The sequence below is a fragment of the Pinus tabuliformis genome, chromosome 5_1 (genome assembly GCF_031772625.1).
Source record: "Pinus tabuliformis cultivar Carrire ecotype Pingquan chromosome 5_1, CPIR1, whole genome shotgun sequence".
Classification (NCBI taxonomy): Eukaryota; Viridiplantae; Streptophyta; class Pinopsida; order Pinales; family Pinaceae; genus Pinus; species Pinus tabuliformis.
The window spans coordinates 576,165,820-576,183,923 of NC_142305.1; positions in this window are offsets into that span (position 1 = coordinate 576,165,820).

Genomic DNA, 18,104 nt, shown 5'->3' on the forward strand with positions numbered 1-18,104 from the left:
TATTGGTGATTGGGATTTCTTCAATTGTCCATCTCACCACATTTGTATATGGGAGAATTTGTTCTCGGGCTGCTATCCGATGAAGGCAAGAGTCAGCTAGATCCTTAAGGGTAGAATCAGACTTTCGGGTTGTGTCTGTTGTGGCTTGCACTGTTGTTACCTCAGGCTCTTCGGCCTCAATCAGATTGTAGATATTAAGCCAAGTAGTTTTACCGAGTCCTAAACATGTGGTGTCCGATATTAGTCCCTTTTTTCTTTTTCCAGGATCGGCAATGCGTTGTCCTGTAACTGCTGAAGTAGAAGTTGTTCCAGTTTTATTCGATTTCTTCCCCATTCTGCTTGAATTTACTGCTTCGGAAGAGCTCTACACAGGAGAGAAAATGAACATAATGCAGAGAATTAGTGGTGTAAACTAAATATGAACGAGATATATTAATCAATGAATAATGGAGGATTAACTTAAGGTGGCTGCGGATACAATCTGTGAAGAGATTTTAGACTGACTATCTCATTAAATGGCTGTTTAAACCTGTCAATCCTTTAAATGCTCATCATATCGTTTATTGGCCGAATGATTCATTCAAGTGTGGCTTTGATGTTTTGGCAGTTGAGCGTAAGTGAATCGCTATCGGGAAGATAAGGCCTTTAATACTAATTAACCGTAATATCCCGGCTTTATCAATCCTTTTTGAAATCCTCGCTTTTAGATTTATCGCAATCGGCCATCGGGGGAAAGCTTAAGCTGTTATATTGGTTCCTTTCGGAATCCCTGATTGCCGATAGCGATATCGCCAATTCGCATCGAGAGCTTTAACTGAGGGCTTTGAAAAGCATGCATGGTACATCTCCGATCGCAGATAGCGATATCGCATCGCATCGGAGTGAAAAGGGGCTTTTGTTATGATAGCTTGTCATTGCCGATATCCGATAGCCTTTTGTGCATTGTCGCGTCGGAGAAAATCAATGGGTCTTTCAAGTCATGCCTCCCTTGTCATTGCGATATGCGATCTTGCGATCGCTTTATCGCAATGATAAAAGATTACTCATTTATATGTTATAAGACCGATTAATTGGTTTATCAAAAAGGTTTTATAATGTTTTTATTTTGTTTCAGACCTTTTTGAATAATAATAAGTTGATACCAATTTAAATAAAAAGGGACCCATTTCATATTATAGTTTTGAGAATAAAATTTGTATGAAATGGGGGGTTGTTGTAGAGCACAATAGTAAGTACAGGGGATTTGAACTCGTGACCTTTAGTATGGAGCCTGCCTTTCTAATGATCTTCACCGCATTGTGATTACCAACTCGCCTACTCCCTTGGGGCTATTTTTTCTCTTTTCAATTTCAATGGCTTCTCTTAAATTTTTGTGATGGAAATGATCAACCCTTGCGAGGACCCTAGAATCCTCTAACAAAATATGGTGCTTCGCTAATTTAGCATGTTTGGCTAGAGCAGATAAGTGAGTCTTATAATGCTTAAGGTCTGATGTGTTCTCTAGAATCCTTTGTGAAATGGAACAACCAATCTCACCGATGTAGGGGGTTCCACACGATTACAAAATTAAATAAACACCTTTCATGCATTTTGGATCAACAGGGTCTTTGAAAAATCTTAAAGAGCTACGAATGGTTGTAAAAGGTCTAAAGGTGGAGCCAATCTTTTGCTTCTTAAGAATTCTAGCAATTTTGTCAGTCGTCCCTTGGATAAAGTGAAGCCAAACATTAGAGGCCACCCTAACCTCTTTTTTAGAATTAGGTCCCCGGATAGCTTTTAAAAAGGCTCTAAAACCTTGCAACTTACTATAACCACTCTTCTTGAAGACATTAGAGAGATGGTTTTTCTCATCCATTAGATGGTTTTCCTCTGAAACCCGAATAGCCCTAGTAGCTAGAGTATTGAGAACACCTATTTTTGGGTTGGAAAGTAATGAGATTTAGCATGAAGATACTACTCACTATGGGTTTTCTTACAAAACACATGGTGGGAGAGAGAACCATCATCCTTTCTTGAGATGAGAACATCAAGAAAGGGTAAGCTTCCATTAACCTCACATTGCATGGTGAATTTAATGGAATCAGACTGGTTATTGAGATGCTCAAATAAAGAAGTTAATGTTTCCCTACCATGGGGCCATAAGTTGAAGGTATCATCAACCAATCTCTTCCACAATTTTGGTTTAAAGTGAACAAAATCTAAAGCCCTTGATTCAAAGTCTTCCATAAAGAGCTTGACAACCACAAGAGATAGGGGAGAACCCATCTCTACTCCACATGTTTTCTCATATAATTCACCTTCGAAACTAAAGAAGGTCAAGGTAAGGAAAGTATCAACAAGCTTAGCAAAATAAGGATCCGTTATGTGATTGATAACTTCAATAACCTCTTTAATCAGGATGTCCGTGTAAAGAGAAACAATATCAAAACTCACCATAAAATCAGTAGGATTAAACTCAATATATTTCAACTCATTAACAAAGGAGAAAATTTTAGCTTCTGCTCGAATAAATCCAAAATTGTGCAAGAGATTCGTTGATGATACCTTCAACTTATGGCCCCATGGTAGGGAAAAGATAGCTTCTTTCTTTGAGCATATTAATAACCAGTCTAATTCCATTAAATTCACCATGGAATGTGAGGTTAATGGAAGCTTACCCTTTCTTGATGTTCTCATCTCAAGAAAGGATGATGGTTCTTTCTCCCACCAGGTGTTTCGTAAGAAAACCCATAGTCAGCTGTATCTTCATGCTAAATCTCATCACTTTCCAGCCTAGAAATTAGGTGTTCTCAATACTCTAGCTACTAGGGCTATTCCGGTTTCGGATGAAAACCATTTGATGGATGAGAAAAACCATCTTTTTAATGTCTTCAAGAAGAATGGTTATAGTAAGTTGCATGGTTTCAAAGCCCTTTAAAATCTAGTCAGAGACCTAATTCTAAAAAAGAGGTTAGGGTGGCCTTCAATGTCCAACTTCCCTTTATCCAAGGGACGCCTGACAAAATTGCTAGAATTCTTAAGAAGAAAAAGATTGGCTCCACCTTTAGACCTTTTAAAACCATTCACAGCTCTTTAAGATCTATCAAAGACCCTATTGATTCCAAATGCATGAAAGGTGTTTATTTAATTCCATGTTCGTGTGGAACCCCCTACATCAGTGAGACTGGTTGTTCCATTTCACAAAGGATTCAGGAGCACATAGCGGACCTTAAGCAGTGTAGGACCTGATCATCTACTCTAGCCGAACATGTTGAATTAAGAAGCACCATATTTGCTTAGAGGATTCTAGGGTCCTCGTGAGGGTTGATCATTTCCATCACCGAAAATTAAGAGAAGCCATTGAAATTGAAAAGAGGATAAAAGCTCTTAATAGGGACAACGGATGGAAGTTAAGAAGCTTGTGGGTCCCTTCACTTTGTTCTTTCCCTTGTTAGTTTCCTCCTTTTTTTTAAAAAGTAAATTATAATAACATAATATTAGAATCTATCATTTTATTTATTTATTTATTTTTGATAAAATTTGTTAATAACAAAATATTAGAATCTAAAAATTATATATATATATATATATATATATATATATATATATATATATATATATATAATTTGTTAGAATCTATTTTTAAATTAAAAATTCAAAATAAAATAGACTAAAATAAAATAAAAAATTAAATGATTTGACTTTGGTGCTGTAAGGTTCACATGTTTTTTTTAATCGTTGAGAATTTATTGTTTCATCTCTGGGATTTATATATTTCTATTAGTTAATATTTCCCCTCATCCTGGTTTTGATGATGAACCTAAATCTGTTTCGAAATGCGTAGACCCTTTGTTCTCAATGTGATTTTTCCAGAAAATCTGAGCATTATATCATGAATCACAGAAGCATAAAATCTGAGAAAAACTATGTTATTATTTACCAAAACTATTTAATAAAAGTAAAATTATATCATTATTTTATATAATTAAATTTTATATCTAAGACCTTATCCCGGTGATGGACCACATTAGTTGATTCGAAAAGTGGATGTGATTAATCCGAAAGACATCTATCTACATTATGGATGACAAAAGTCTTAAATAATATAATTAAATTTTATTATAATTAATAAATTTGTATTCCATTTAAATCTTAAATATTATAATTATTTTCATCTTTTAATCTATATATAATTAATATATTCTATTAATCCATATATAATTAATTTATTAAAATTTAAAATTTATTAAAGGTTTTATATTTTGATTATATTCATTTATATAATATTTTAAATTATAATATATTGATGATGATGTGTGGGATATTAAAATTAAATCATATTTTTTATCTTTAAAAAATATATAATTAATATATGTATTATATATATATATATATATATATATATATAATATTTAGAGTTGTTTTTAGTGTGACTTTTTGGACTTTCAGGTGCCGAAATCTGATTGAAAAATTTGAGGTGATAATGGATTTGTGTTATTTAAACTGGTTTTTTCACTGTATATATGGATTCAGCACCATCAAAAACCCAAAAACCCCTAGGGCACTTTGATAGTGCAAGGGTTACCCATCAAGCTTGTGATTTCAATAAATTCCTGTTGATATTAAAGAAATTAGACCGGAAAAACCCAAAGGAAAAGCTTCCAAAAAATCTCATTAAAGACAACTCAATTATATTATATATATATTTTTGTGATATATAATTAATATATTCTATTTCAAAATTTATTAAAATTTATATATGATTATATTTTTTATATATATTTTGCGCTAGATAGATTTAAAATTAAAATGAATCTTTGTTGACATAAATCAAAATTCCATCACTAAAACCATATAAAAAAAATATCAAACATATTTAAAGATATAAAAAATGTTAATATGTTTCATGATGATAATAAATATGTTTACTTATGTTATATGTTTGACTAATTGAATTTAACAACCTATCTTTTATATATTAAATTAAAATATTAAAAATTATATAATATTTTTTATTTTTTTGTTAATTTTAATAATGATTAAATGGAATATTAGATATTTAGTGAAGATTAATTATAGGTCGCACAAAAAATAATGAGAAAAAACCGACACGTATTTTAAAAAAGGAAAAACTATATTATTATTTACTAAAAATTTATTATTATTTTTTATAATTAAATTTCATTATAGAAAATAAAATTGTATTTCATTTAAAGCTTAAATATTATATTTTTTCCCTCTAGATGGAGTGATTTGTATGGAAGAAAGGGGGAGGTACAATCATTTTATCTAGTGCATTGGCTAGGGGCGTGAGATCCCACTCTTAAGAAGTTTTAATAGCACACATTCTAGACATAATTATTGAGAGTTTGGGACTAGCAGATTGTCCTTGGGAGAAGGCGAGCAGACTCGCTAAGATATCTAGTTGTGTGATGGGAGTTATGTTGAGTGCCTTAAACATGGGGAGTGCATAGGTCACACTACCGGAGCAATTTTTTTTGAGAGAAAGGAAGGTTGGATTCCATTATCAGGAGTCTGGTCGAGGGAGAGGAATTCTGACTCATTGTTTGTAAAGGATGGCATAAGGGAGGGTGGGGGGGCCAGGGGGTTGCTAGCCATGTACTTGAGGTAGTTAAGTTACAAGAGTAAATGTTTGAGAGAGGGATGAATTTTCATATCCACAAAACACAAATAGTGGACGTGGGTTAGGGTCAAGCCAATTACTTGAGGCAAGCATTACAAAAGTATTTGTTTCTTTGGGGGCAATAGTAGGTGGTGTAAGTATAGGAAATCTCGTTGGATTTCCATTACAAAAATATATGACAATCAAGTTTCTGAAGATTGACGCATTACGGTATTTGGTTTGGCACCAACACTGTTAGCACATGGTAAATTCTATCCCTTTTCACTAGTTTCTACTTTGGAGTTGTTCTAGTGTAGAGGTACCTTTAGAGTGGTGGTATTCTTTGTTTCTTAATTTGATTAAATTTGTTAGTGATTTTTTCCATTTCAACTTTCGGGATATTGGTTGTATTGTGCTTCCTTTTTATAGGAAATTTCAGGGTGGATTGTATTCCTTTATGGGTTCATTGGGATATGCGTCTTTTCCTGAGCTCGATCAAGTCTATTTATCCACCTGGAAGGGGTACCCCTCCATTAACCTCTTTTCTGGCTCCCGTGTGTCTTGTGTTTAAGTGGGTAGGCAACAGTGCCTGGGAAGCACTCCAAAGAAGTGAGGCTACAAGGGGTCAATGAGGGGTTGTAGCAGAGGTGGAGTTTAATATGTTGTGACTTTTATCTCTATCTCATTATAGGAAGTGTGGTGATGTGAAGCAAGGGATAGCTAGAGGTTGTTATGTATGTTATCACTCAAGTTGTCCCTAAAGCTCCTTAAAGGGATACGGCCGAGGTAACCACAAACCAATCTTTGGACTGCAGGTCCTAGCCTAACTGCAGTCAGAGAGGGCTCTCTCTTTATGATTTAGCTTGGTTGAAGATGATATTAGGCTAGTTATTGAGTTCAAGGGGTTTTGTTTATGTTTGGTGGGAAGGAGGATGTTTTCAAGTAGAGAGGCAATGCATAGTGTGGTAAGTTTCAAACCATTGGGCATGGAGTCATGGAGTAGGACTGCTGGTGCGTTTTCTTTCGAGGACGAAGGTGGCAGAGGCTGATCAACAGAAGGCTGTATGTCTGTTATGTCCTCTACAGTCACTTGGTGCGGGTTTGGGACAGTTATATCAGTTGTTTATGTTATAATAGCCTTGCCTCTAATCTGGTTGGGCTGTTTGCCCTCCTTTGGTTTAACTTTTCCGGGCACATCTATGGTTCTTATCCTCAGCTCATACTGTTTGTGGACTTCATAAATAGCTGAACCATAACCTTGTTTAAAGTCAAAAGACTCACCAGAGTTAGTCTGAAATTGATTTATCTCATGGTCATCTTGGTCTTCTTGGGTTAGAAAAATTTGTTGCTCACCCTTCAAATCCATTAAGTTCACGTGAGTGTCTTCAATGGGTTCATTAGAAGTGGATGCCTCTGCGTAGTTTTCTTGAAAAGGAGGTCTTATATCATGGTCTGGGCTAGACCTACCAGCATTTGGATTTTGATTTTTCCTGAAATTCGGGTTCCTGACAGTGTTAGCTTGCTGCCCGTCCCATGATGATTTCCTCTCAACACTCTCTACTCTGTCTCCCAGCCTGTGCATGCCATTGATAATAACATCTAGCTTTTGATCTAAGGATGAGGGCTCTTCCTTGAAGGTGGTTCTTCTCTCAGTTCTAGCTCTGTTTCTTTTGGCAATTAAATTTGCCTCCACAGTGACAGCCATGTTTTGCATGTCTGCAAGGCTGTTAGGGGCTCTTTCTTTTAACTGGTAGGCCATATCTAGGTCGAACCCATCACAAAATTTATATAAGGCAAGGTCAGGTGGGGGCCTTAAGTTTTGTGGGATAGCATTATAAACGCTATTGAACCTTGCACAATAGTTCAAGACTGTTTCTTGTGGACCTCTTTTGATTGTATCATATTCAGCTAGTATGTGCAAGGGGTCTTTCTTTTTCTCCCGCCTATTGATAAATGACTGGTATAAGGCTTCTGGGTCTGCTATGGAATTAGCTGGGAGTGCTCTAAACCAAGTCCTGACATCGCCTGTCAAACTTTGGACAAAAATCTTCATTCTCACACTATCATCGTCAATCTCATAGCTTTCAAAGTAATCCTGCATTTTCTTTGTATGCTAAAGGGCTGTGCAGGCACTTGTGCCATCAAAATATGTGATTTTAGTTTGGTAATCCTGAGGCATAGCTCCAGGATTAGCAGGCAGCTGTAAAGGTGCATATCTATTCGCCATGTTGGCAGGGATAAGTGGAACAACAGGGATAATAGGAGTAGTAGTGGTAGTATGTGCAGTGAATGGAGGTGTGGAAGGAGTGCTTTGAGACATGGATGATGAACAAGGGGAACTAGGGGTTGAACGAAATATAACTTTGACAGGGGTTGGGCCACAGTTTGGCTGAACTATCACAGGAGTAGAATCAACAAAATCCTCCTTTAGTTCTAATTTCCTGAGGTTTCTTTGGATCAAATTCGGATTTTCAAAGGCAGCTGTGGGATTTGGGTCTGGATTTGACCTTGTATAGCGTGAATTCTTCCTGGGAGCCAACTTCTAGCTTGTTTTTTTTTGGGGGGGATTTTCTAAGAATGTATGGGTTAGAAAGAAACTTTTGAAGGTCTGGTTGTTTCCCAGTGGAGCTTTCTAGCTTGATTTGTGAAATTATCTGAGGATGTTCCCCAACGGAGTCGCCATTATGTTATCACTCAGGTTGTCCCTAAAGCTCCTTAAAGGGAGACGGCCGAGGTAACCACAAACCAATCTTTGGACTGCAGTTCCTAGCCTAACTGCAGTCAGAGAGGGCTCTCTCTTTATGATTTAGCTTGGTTGAAGATGATATTAGGCTAGTTATTGAGTTCAAGGGTTTTTGTTTATGTTTGGTGGGAAGGAGGATGTTTTCAAGTAGAGAGGCAATGCATAGTGTGGTAAGTTTCAAACCATTGGGCATGGAGTCATGGAGTAGGACTGCTGGTGCGTTTTATTGGTCACAAGAGGAATGAGGAGCAAGGTAGCTGCTTGTGAAACAACACTTAAGTTTAAAAGGATAGAATGAGGGCTAAGGAATGAGAGGCAGCAAAGAATCTCTCACTCAACTTAACAGAGGGAAGATGAATGAGCTCTATCTAGGAGAAGCTAAGAATTCTTAAACAACAGTCATTCATATGTGAAATAGATCAAACATGAGCCATAAAGGAATTCATATTTATGCCTAAATCAAGAGGAAAACATTAAGAAGCCACATAAACTGAGCATAGAGTGCAGCTAAGCAAATTCTAGACCAATATTTTGTTCTGTGACTTGAGCATGTATGAAATTGAAATAACAGAGGTGAGAAATACTTATTGATCCATATAGCAGCACATGAATTCCATCATTCACTCTCTAACCATTAAAACACTTCAAACAGTCCATCCTCCAAGCTTTAAGCAGTCTTTGATTAAAGAAATCATATCAGATACAAAGCGAGTCTCTAGAGGAGTCATACAACCAACCGACCCCTTAAAATAGTGCAGAGGGTGGTATATATAGAGTAAAATGTCTACAAAATATCTATCAAAATAGATCACAAAAGATCTGTGTAATAACTGCTTCTAATGCTAAGTTCTGCTGGAAATGAATGCATAAAATAATTTAAAACAGCTTCGCATGAGGGAGCAACCTCATTAAATTGGCTCTTTAGGGCTGCACATGGTCTTGCAGCTTCAAAAATGGACTGAAAGAGTGGCTTGAGCCACGTACGGTCCTCTGTGTGATAACTGCACAATTAAGGAAGTAGCGCTGCTCCAAAATGTGACTGTGACCATTGCACTTGTCATAAATCTGCATTGGAAATCCTTTAATCTACCTTCAAGTGGTCCTGTTGCCTTAAATGGCCAGAATCTGTGAGTTGGTGAGCTATACAGCTCAATGACAGCTTGCTAGATCTGCTGGGGCCATTTTGAATTCATCTGCTTTGAACCGCAATACTGATACTCTCTGCCGCTTTCCTGATACCCTTTGGCATGCACCTTGTCCCTTCTTGACCTCTGAATGCCTTTGAACAGTCCAATCACCCATTTATGGCCGACGCTCAGCCTTCTGCCACTTTTGGGAGCTTGTCGGCCCTTGTCGATCCAAGAATACTGCTTAAATGATAAAATGCTGCAATATGATGAAAAACAGTTCGCCCACAGATTTGCCGAGGCAAAATCATGAATTTTGGCACAAATAGAGCCACAAGCAATGTACAATGGGCCGAGAAAATCCGTGCTTGCCTTAGATTTGAGCGGGTGGAGGCACCACATAGAAACCTGCATAAACCAACCCTCCCTTTGAAACAGGCAAAATACCTTTAAAACTGCAAATTTTGATGAAAAATGGCGCTTAGTGAATCACTGTTCATAACATTAAATGCTGGCCATTGGATCCGGCGTGGGCCGATCCAACGGCTAGCGCTAAATCGCAAATCGGCGGACCAATGGTCCCAACACATAACATCTCCGACGAGCGATGAACCAAGCGGACCCAAAAATGCATTGAGGCCCTTTTCATTTGAAATCGGGTCCGGCCCATCGGCGGAACCCAATCGGCAGATTTGCAAAAATTTGGTTAGCGGTCCCGATATCCCTTTACACTGTGCTTTATAACTTTTCGGCTCCGCTAGTCGGAGCAATATATGGGGCAATGCGAAGTGGGGGGCCGTGCGACAAGATCTGGACCGTCAGATCTGGGGCCTGATCCAACGGTCCTGGATCCGTCGGCGGATCGGCAGTCGGAGGGACCGGGGGGCAGCATATATGTGATCGCCGAAATATGGCGGACCCGAAATGCATTACAGGCCCACTTTATCTCTTTTCGGGTCCGACCCATCGGGACCCGCATATCGACAGATTTTCAATTGAAATGGGTCCGTGGACCCGAAACCCTTAACACTGCAATTACATACCATTTCGGCTCTAGCTCGTCGAGAATACAAAATAATGCTAACACATAAAATCGCCTGACCTCCGACAGTGATATCGCGTCGGAGGGAGGGCACCTACCTTCGGAAAGCTGCACATATGGCTTGTAACATGCCACTGCCCCCTCCCGATAGCGATATCGCATCGGACAGGGACCAAAAAGACCTCTTTCTCATTGGAGCATGCATTTTATTAAAATGCAAAGGAAAAATGAATTCGGAGGGGTAGCCTTTGGTGTTTTGGATGGATTCTAAGGCATTGGAAGGGGTCCGATGGCCAAAGAAAGGGAGGATTTTTTTTCATTTGTAGAAGGTTTTTAATGATTTTTGCATGGTTTTGGTATTCTTATGCCTTGGAAGGAGTCCAAAGGCACTTAGTAGGAAAGTGATGTGGTCCTGAGAGGGGTTTAGTGGCCAAATAGGGTTTCATGCCTTATAAAGGCAAACCAAGGTAAAAGGGGTGATTTGTTAAACATGTGAAGGAGAATTATGCAAAGGAATGAGTCCTTATGGATTTGGAAGATAGTTAGGGGGGTGATGAAGGGTTCTATGCATCGGAAAGGGTCCAAAATGCATGAGAAGATGGTTTGAGGGGAGAAGTGAGGATTTTTGCTGAGTTTCAGATAAACTTAGCAATTCCCGAGGATGCATATGGTTATTTTTTAACCAGGGGGAGGGGATAAGTATATAGGGGAGTTATATACATAGTTTTAGTAGGGGAAGGGGAAATAGATAGGGAGCTACATAGTAGTGTTAGTAGTTAACATGAAAATTGATAAGAAAGCGCTAAGTATGTGAATCTTAGGCTATTAAGAGGGAAAATGACTTTATAGAAGGAGTATGGACATTCCTTGAGTGAAGAATATCTTCACCAAGGCAAATGATATGGAACATGATGAATCTAAGAGGTATCAAGCAGATATTGACCTCTTTTAGGGGAAGTTAGTGAGTGATTTAGGGATAGAGGAAGAAGGGGAGGTTAGACATGCATTTCTTGAAGTCCTTCAACTGAACAACTGCCTTCAACTTGTGATATGATGGATATAACACTTGACAATATGAAATGGATCACAAACCATGATTCTGCAACCACAAAGCTACCTACCCGACCTACTCACCTAGCATTTTCTCTTCTTTTGGTTTGGGTGCACTTGAAATAGCATACCCAACTTTTCATTCTTTCTTGTTGCTTGTGCTCCTATCTACTTCTACATTTATTTCAGCCAGGGGCTCATATTAAGCTGTTCAGCACCCTTGTTTCTCTACCTATCTACAAATCTGCCAAGATTAAGCTGTTTGGACAGATATTCATTCTCTATATTCTACAACAGGAAATTGAAACCTAGGGAAGCCAAGATTAAGCTGTTTGGACCTCCCTTAGCTGAAAACTGATCCAAATGGATTACTTATCAAAACTGGAACAAAGCAGTAGCATTAAAACTGGCACACCTTCATGGATACTTCTCTGGTCATCTGTAGCAAATATGGAGCATTGCAGCAAGCAAAGTATGACATATTTGGCATGTAAAAATGTCGATCATGAAAGATGATTAACCTGCCGCAGCAGGAGGCTAACAATGTAGACCCTTCAAGAGTTTGGGTAAAGTTGGGCAAGTGAGAAAGAAATATGAGGGATGAAATTTTGTCTTTAGGAGATCAATGCCCTTGTGTCTATGATGAAAATGATTTCTAGGGGTCCTTTGAATTAAGTTTTTCATGTTATCGATCTTGGACCAATGGGTTATGGGCTCACAATATTCTTCTTTGTAGCAATGGAACTCTTGGATCCATGCTACCACTATGCCATAACCTCTCAGTAGTGACCGAGAGCCCCCTCTCCCAGAACTAATTCACCAAAATGGCGACACTCAAACCCTACATAAATTTCCTTCACGTGATCGTGGACACGACAGGTACCTTCACACGACTTCGAGGACTAAACTTATTCTGCGTTCCCATTTTCCTATTCGGTGCGAGGTTTTCCTCCATTGCCATGATTCCTCTCTTCATCGTTTTGGCCAAAGTTTGACCTAGTCCAGCGTTGCTTTCTATTCTTGCACCAATCATCACCCTTCCACGCCTTAGCATAATTCGAACTATCTTCCTCGACTAGAATTGATGTATGCTAGGTAAATAGGTTCTTAGTTCCATTAAACCTCCTTTAAATGGTGACAACCTTGCTGTGACTCTCATCTTTCATAAGCACATGATAAACACAATATGAAAAATGCACACAAAATTTATAAACACACGAAATCCTTAGATTAAAAGAAACATATTTAATTACAAACTATGGTTGCACAGGGTGTGACAACCTCTCGACCTAGATTTTACATGTGATTGGCCACCCCACATATTGTAGGACCTTACATTTTATTTAGGAAATACATTTTCATGAATCACTTTGGATCCATGATCTTCTCCATAAAGCTCTCAACATGGTCTTCTCAACAAAGTTATCAACATGATCCTTTCCACAAAGCTATCAACATGATCTTTTGCCTACGATCTCAAAATTATGCTCCAAACAAGGATTTGGTGCCAAATAGATAACCATCGACATCCTTTAACAACTGTGTCTCCACAGTTTTCCTTCTAGAAGTTTGAATATTCAATTATGACCGAGGAGGGGTCGATGCTCTTGCATCATACTCCCAAGGTACAAAAATTTATGGCCTCGTGGTCATATGATTTCCTTCTAGTCTTCTCGTGATAGTTTAACTCATGAGCTGCAACAAAACCTTTGCAGTAGCAAGTCTCCCTTCCTACATGATAACTCAACAAACTTTCCCCTGAGTTTAGGTTTTTGGAATCTTCCTAGTTGTCACCTCTAGAAGCTTATGAGAATTCCTTACTCTTGGTTGCTATAAATATTCTCTCCTTTCTCTGTTGTCATGTACACAATCACAAAGAAAATAAATTTCTTACCTGATCTTCAATGAACATGTGCCTCATTCTTCACTTCCTCTTCATGCAGGAAATCTTTCCCTACTATGATACCACTTGATTAAAAATGTTTCTTGGGGTCATTCGAATCAAGTTTCTGATGTTATCGATCATATACCTATGGGTTATTGATCCAATTATCCAAATGGAAAGTGGCATCTACCCATGGTATTGTAAGTGGAATATATCCATGGTATTCATTCACCCATGGTATTTATCCACCCATGGTATTCATCCACCCATAGTATTTGTCCACCCATGGTATTATAAGTGGCTTCTACCTATGGTATCCATTCACCCATGGTATTATATGTGGCTTCTACCCATGGTATTAACCCACTCATGGAATTTACCTGAGGTATTGTAACTAAAAGATGCTATAAGTAACAAGTCACATTTTGTAAAAAGACACATTGTCCACCACAATGTAGCTTTTACAGTTATTCTCTGTTTTAATAAAAAGTTTCTTTCTAGTTTTGTTTACTATGTGTTCTCCTCTATTTTTCTGGCATTTCATTTTTTTAGATCTTGTGGGCCTCACCCCAAGATCCAGATCTTGGGGGAGGAGACATTGATCTGATCATGTGGGGAGGCCCCCAAGATAGGAAAAATTGAAATTCCAGAAAAAGAGAGGAGAGCACACAGTAAACAAAACCACAAAGATTTTTTATATTAAAACAAAGAATAACAATAAAAGCTACATTGTGGTGAACAATATGTCGTTTTACAAAATGTGACTTGTTACTTATAGCCCTTTTAGTTACAATACCACAGGTAAATTCCATGGGTGGGTGTATACCATGGGTAGATTCCACTTACAATATCATGGGTAAATACTTTGGGTGGATGAATACCATGGGTGGATGCAACTTACAATACCATGGGTAAATTCCATGTGTGGATGAATACCATGGGTGGATAAATACCATGGATGAATGAATACCATGGGTAGATGCCACCTACAATACCATGGATAAATACCATGGGTAGATGAATACCATTGGTGGATGCCACTTTCCATTCAGACTAGTTACAGGCTAATGATATTCTTCTTTGTATCAATGGAACTCCTAGATCCATGCTACCACTATGCCATAACCTATCAATAGTGATTGAAATCCATCCCTCCCAAAACCAATTCACCAAAACAACAACACTGAAACCCTGCATAAATTTCCCTCAAGTGATCGTGGACAGGACCGGTATCTTCGCACGACTTCAGGGACCAAACTTTTTCTGCATGTGCATGGTCCTATTTGGTGTGTGATTTTCCTCTATAACCATGATTCCTCTCTTCATTGTTTGAACCAAAGTTTAACCCAGTCTAGGACTGTTTTCCATTCTTGCACATGTCACAACCCCTACACACCTTAGCATAATTTATACTATCTTCCTTGATTGGAATTGATGTTTTCCAAGTAGGTAGGTTCTTAGTTAACCTCCTCCAAATGGTGAGAACCTTGCAGTGACTCTCATATTTCATCAACACATGATAAACACAATATGAAAGATGCACACAAAATCTATGAACTCACAAAATCCTTAGATTAAAAGAGACATATTTACTTACAAACTATGGCCACATAGGGATTGACAAACTCTCATCTTGATTTTTACATTGGATTGGCTGCTCCACACATTGCAAGCCTTTACAATTTATATAGGAAATACATTGTCATGAATCACCTTAGATTTATGATCTTCTCCACAAATCTCTCAACATGATCCTCTCCACAAAGCTATCTACATGATATTCTCCACAAAGCTCCCAACATGATCCTTTCCAAAAAGCTCTCAACATGATATTCTCCCTACGATATCAAAGTCATGCTCCAAACAAGGATTTGGTGCCAACAAGATAACAATCTAATCCTTTAACACTTATGTCCTCACAGTTTTCCTTCTGGAAGTTTGAATATTCAATTTTGACTAAGGAGGGGTTGATGCTCCTTCATTAGTCTACTATTTCTGATTAGTGGTCATGACCAAACGTGTTGGGGGTTTTCTCTCTAGAGCACATGGGGTTTTTTCTAGGCGATTTATGTTCTTCTGTGGGGAAGGAGGTATTCAACACTATATCATCTACAGGAGGGGAAATTATGCAACATCAACAAGCACATGCCAGACGTGTGGCTACATATTTCCATGAGAGATTCATACATGGTAATACTTGGTTGTATCAACCTATTACAAGTTTTGCTTCATGCTATAATGAGCTTATTCCAAACCAGGATCAAGCGGGAATTTCCTAGGTGGAAGGAGAGTCTTCATCCCAGAGAACCTCCCTTTCTAATTCTGAGGTGATGATGTACTAGAAAGAATGGATTCTCGATACAAGACACATGAGAGGCAGAGCTAACCAGGACATGTAGATAGTGGATTTGTACTAGAAGATGAAATTTCTGCTTGGGAGAATGATTTGGGATCATCATGAGTCTCCCTAAATATTATGCACTCACTAGACCACTTGCACACTCATCTACACTCTCTGGATCATATGGAACGAGTTGAGGGCCACCTAGGTATACCCCCAAATATTGGACGTTCTCTATAAATCTCATTGGACCCCATCCTAGTGGCAGGCTTAGACTCAAAACATATGGCTTGATGTTATGATAATTATGCTTGTTGTCTTTTGCTATGACGTGTCTTATGTATATGGTTGATCAAGCACGTGTGTGAGTTACTTTGTATCAATGGGTTCTCAACTATTTATGTTCTCACGAAGGAGAATATTTTTTTGGTTATGGTCAGGTCTCCCATGTGAGAGACTAATTTTGAAAATGTAATTTGTGTTGTACACCACAATTTTCTAGTTAATAAAATTTCAACTTACAAAAAAAATTATAATATTTTCATCCTTTAATCAATATATGATTAATATATTATATTTTAAAATTTATTAGACATTTAATATTTTGGTTATATATATTTTTATAATGTGTTAAAGTTATATTATTATTATTATTATTGAGATATTAAAAGTAAATCACATATATAAATGATGACCTTTTTTGGTAAATTTTATTGCCTTCAAAACTAGAGATTATGAGATAAAACTAAAAGTTCTAAGTTAGTCTCACTCGGGAGACCAAAACAATTCCCAAAAATTGGCACTCCATAGAGAGGGAAGAGGTAACTAAGTGCTAGGAGAAACTAAGTTAACCATACAAAAATTGAGAGGTTGGCCTACTTGACTGTGTAATTAAACAACACGAAGAAAATACTAATATAGCATATACATGATATAAACCAAGCATAAGGATGAGAGTCTATGGCAACGATTTGGATGGGTTGTTTGTTGTCTCTGGTGGTGCCTCTCACTAATGGAGGGACACCGAGATGCTATTCAATATGCTCCATCCGCCAATCTAAGTCCTTCTTGTGATGATGTAGATGCTCAAGGGAATGGAGAATATCCATCCAATGCTTGTGCTGGTCTAATAGGGTGCAACCCAAGAGGAAATTTATGTGCTGGTAGATATCAAGTGTGTGCATTTATTGATTAGATCGGCCATAGGTGTGCCTAGTGTTTGGTATCTGGTCTTTCGTCTCAGTAGGAACCTCCATGTTGAGAGGTGAATCCTATGAGAGGAGGCTCCCCCTCATCATAGGTAATCTCTTCTTGGATGGGGCCTGATGTGAGGTCACAAAAGCGAGAGACGACTTCCTCCAGACAATGATGCAGACATATACTATGCCTGTGGGACTGCTCTTGGTAATAGGCGGCACCCTTGCAAACCCAGAAGGGTTGATAATGCATGGAGGAGGTTTCAGAGGAAAGAGAAAAGCTAAACAATAGGTGGGAAAATGGAGTTTCATAAGACCAAGAGGAATGCCACGTCGTGAGTGCACAAGAGGGAGGGTCGACATGACAAGAGTGATAGCCAATTATTGCTACCGCCAATTCCAACGAGAAGGGAAAGGGAAGCTTGTTGGAGAGTGCTAACAAAGGAATAATGAATTGAATCCATGGTGAATGTCCTCATCGGAGGTCCTCGAGTGAAGGAGTAAGTGACACACAAGAGCAAGCAAAGGATAGAAGAATGGGAAGTGCAATGGGGACGAAGAGAGGCTTGAGGATGAGAGAGAGGGAGGGGGTCCTGAGATGGAGAAAAACTAAGGAGGAGACCAACAAGACTATGCTTGCAAAATGTGACCAAGAACAAGGAGGGAAGTTCTGAAAGTGAGAATGCCTAAGTGCAAGAATGTATGAAAAGCTATGTAACTTGTAGGAGGAAGGTGAGTGCTTAATGAAATAACATATGCATGGAAAATATAAGTTACCAACTTTGTTGTTGGGTCATGGATCAAAGGGTAGAGTGGGTCCCTTGGATTGGCAATTACCCAATTGAGGAGGTTGCTTTTTATCAGTCTTATGCACGACAGAACAAGGTTGTGTAGAGAAACATGCAAAGTTGTTTCCTGTCTCTGCTGGTTCAATTGCTAAGTTACAATGACCTCCAATTTTTGGAAGACCGAGCTCAGAAAGAGGTTGGGTGCTTGGAGCCATGGGTATAATCCTCCCCCTAGAAAATCACACGAGTGAAGTCCCAACTAATGTCCATTATGCATGATATACAACTAATAGTTGAACACATGTTATTTATGTTGTGGTTAGTCAGAAT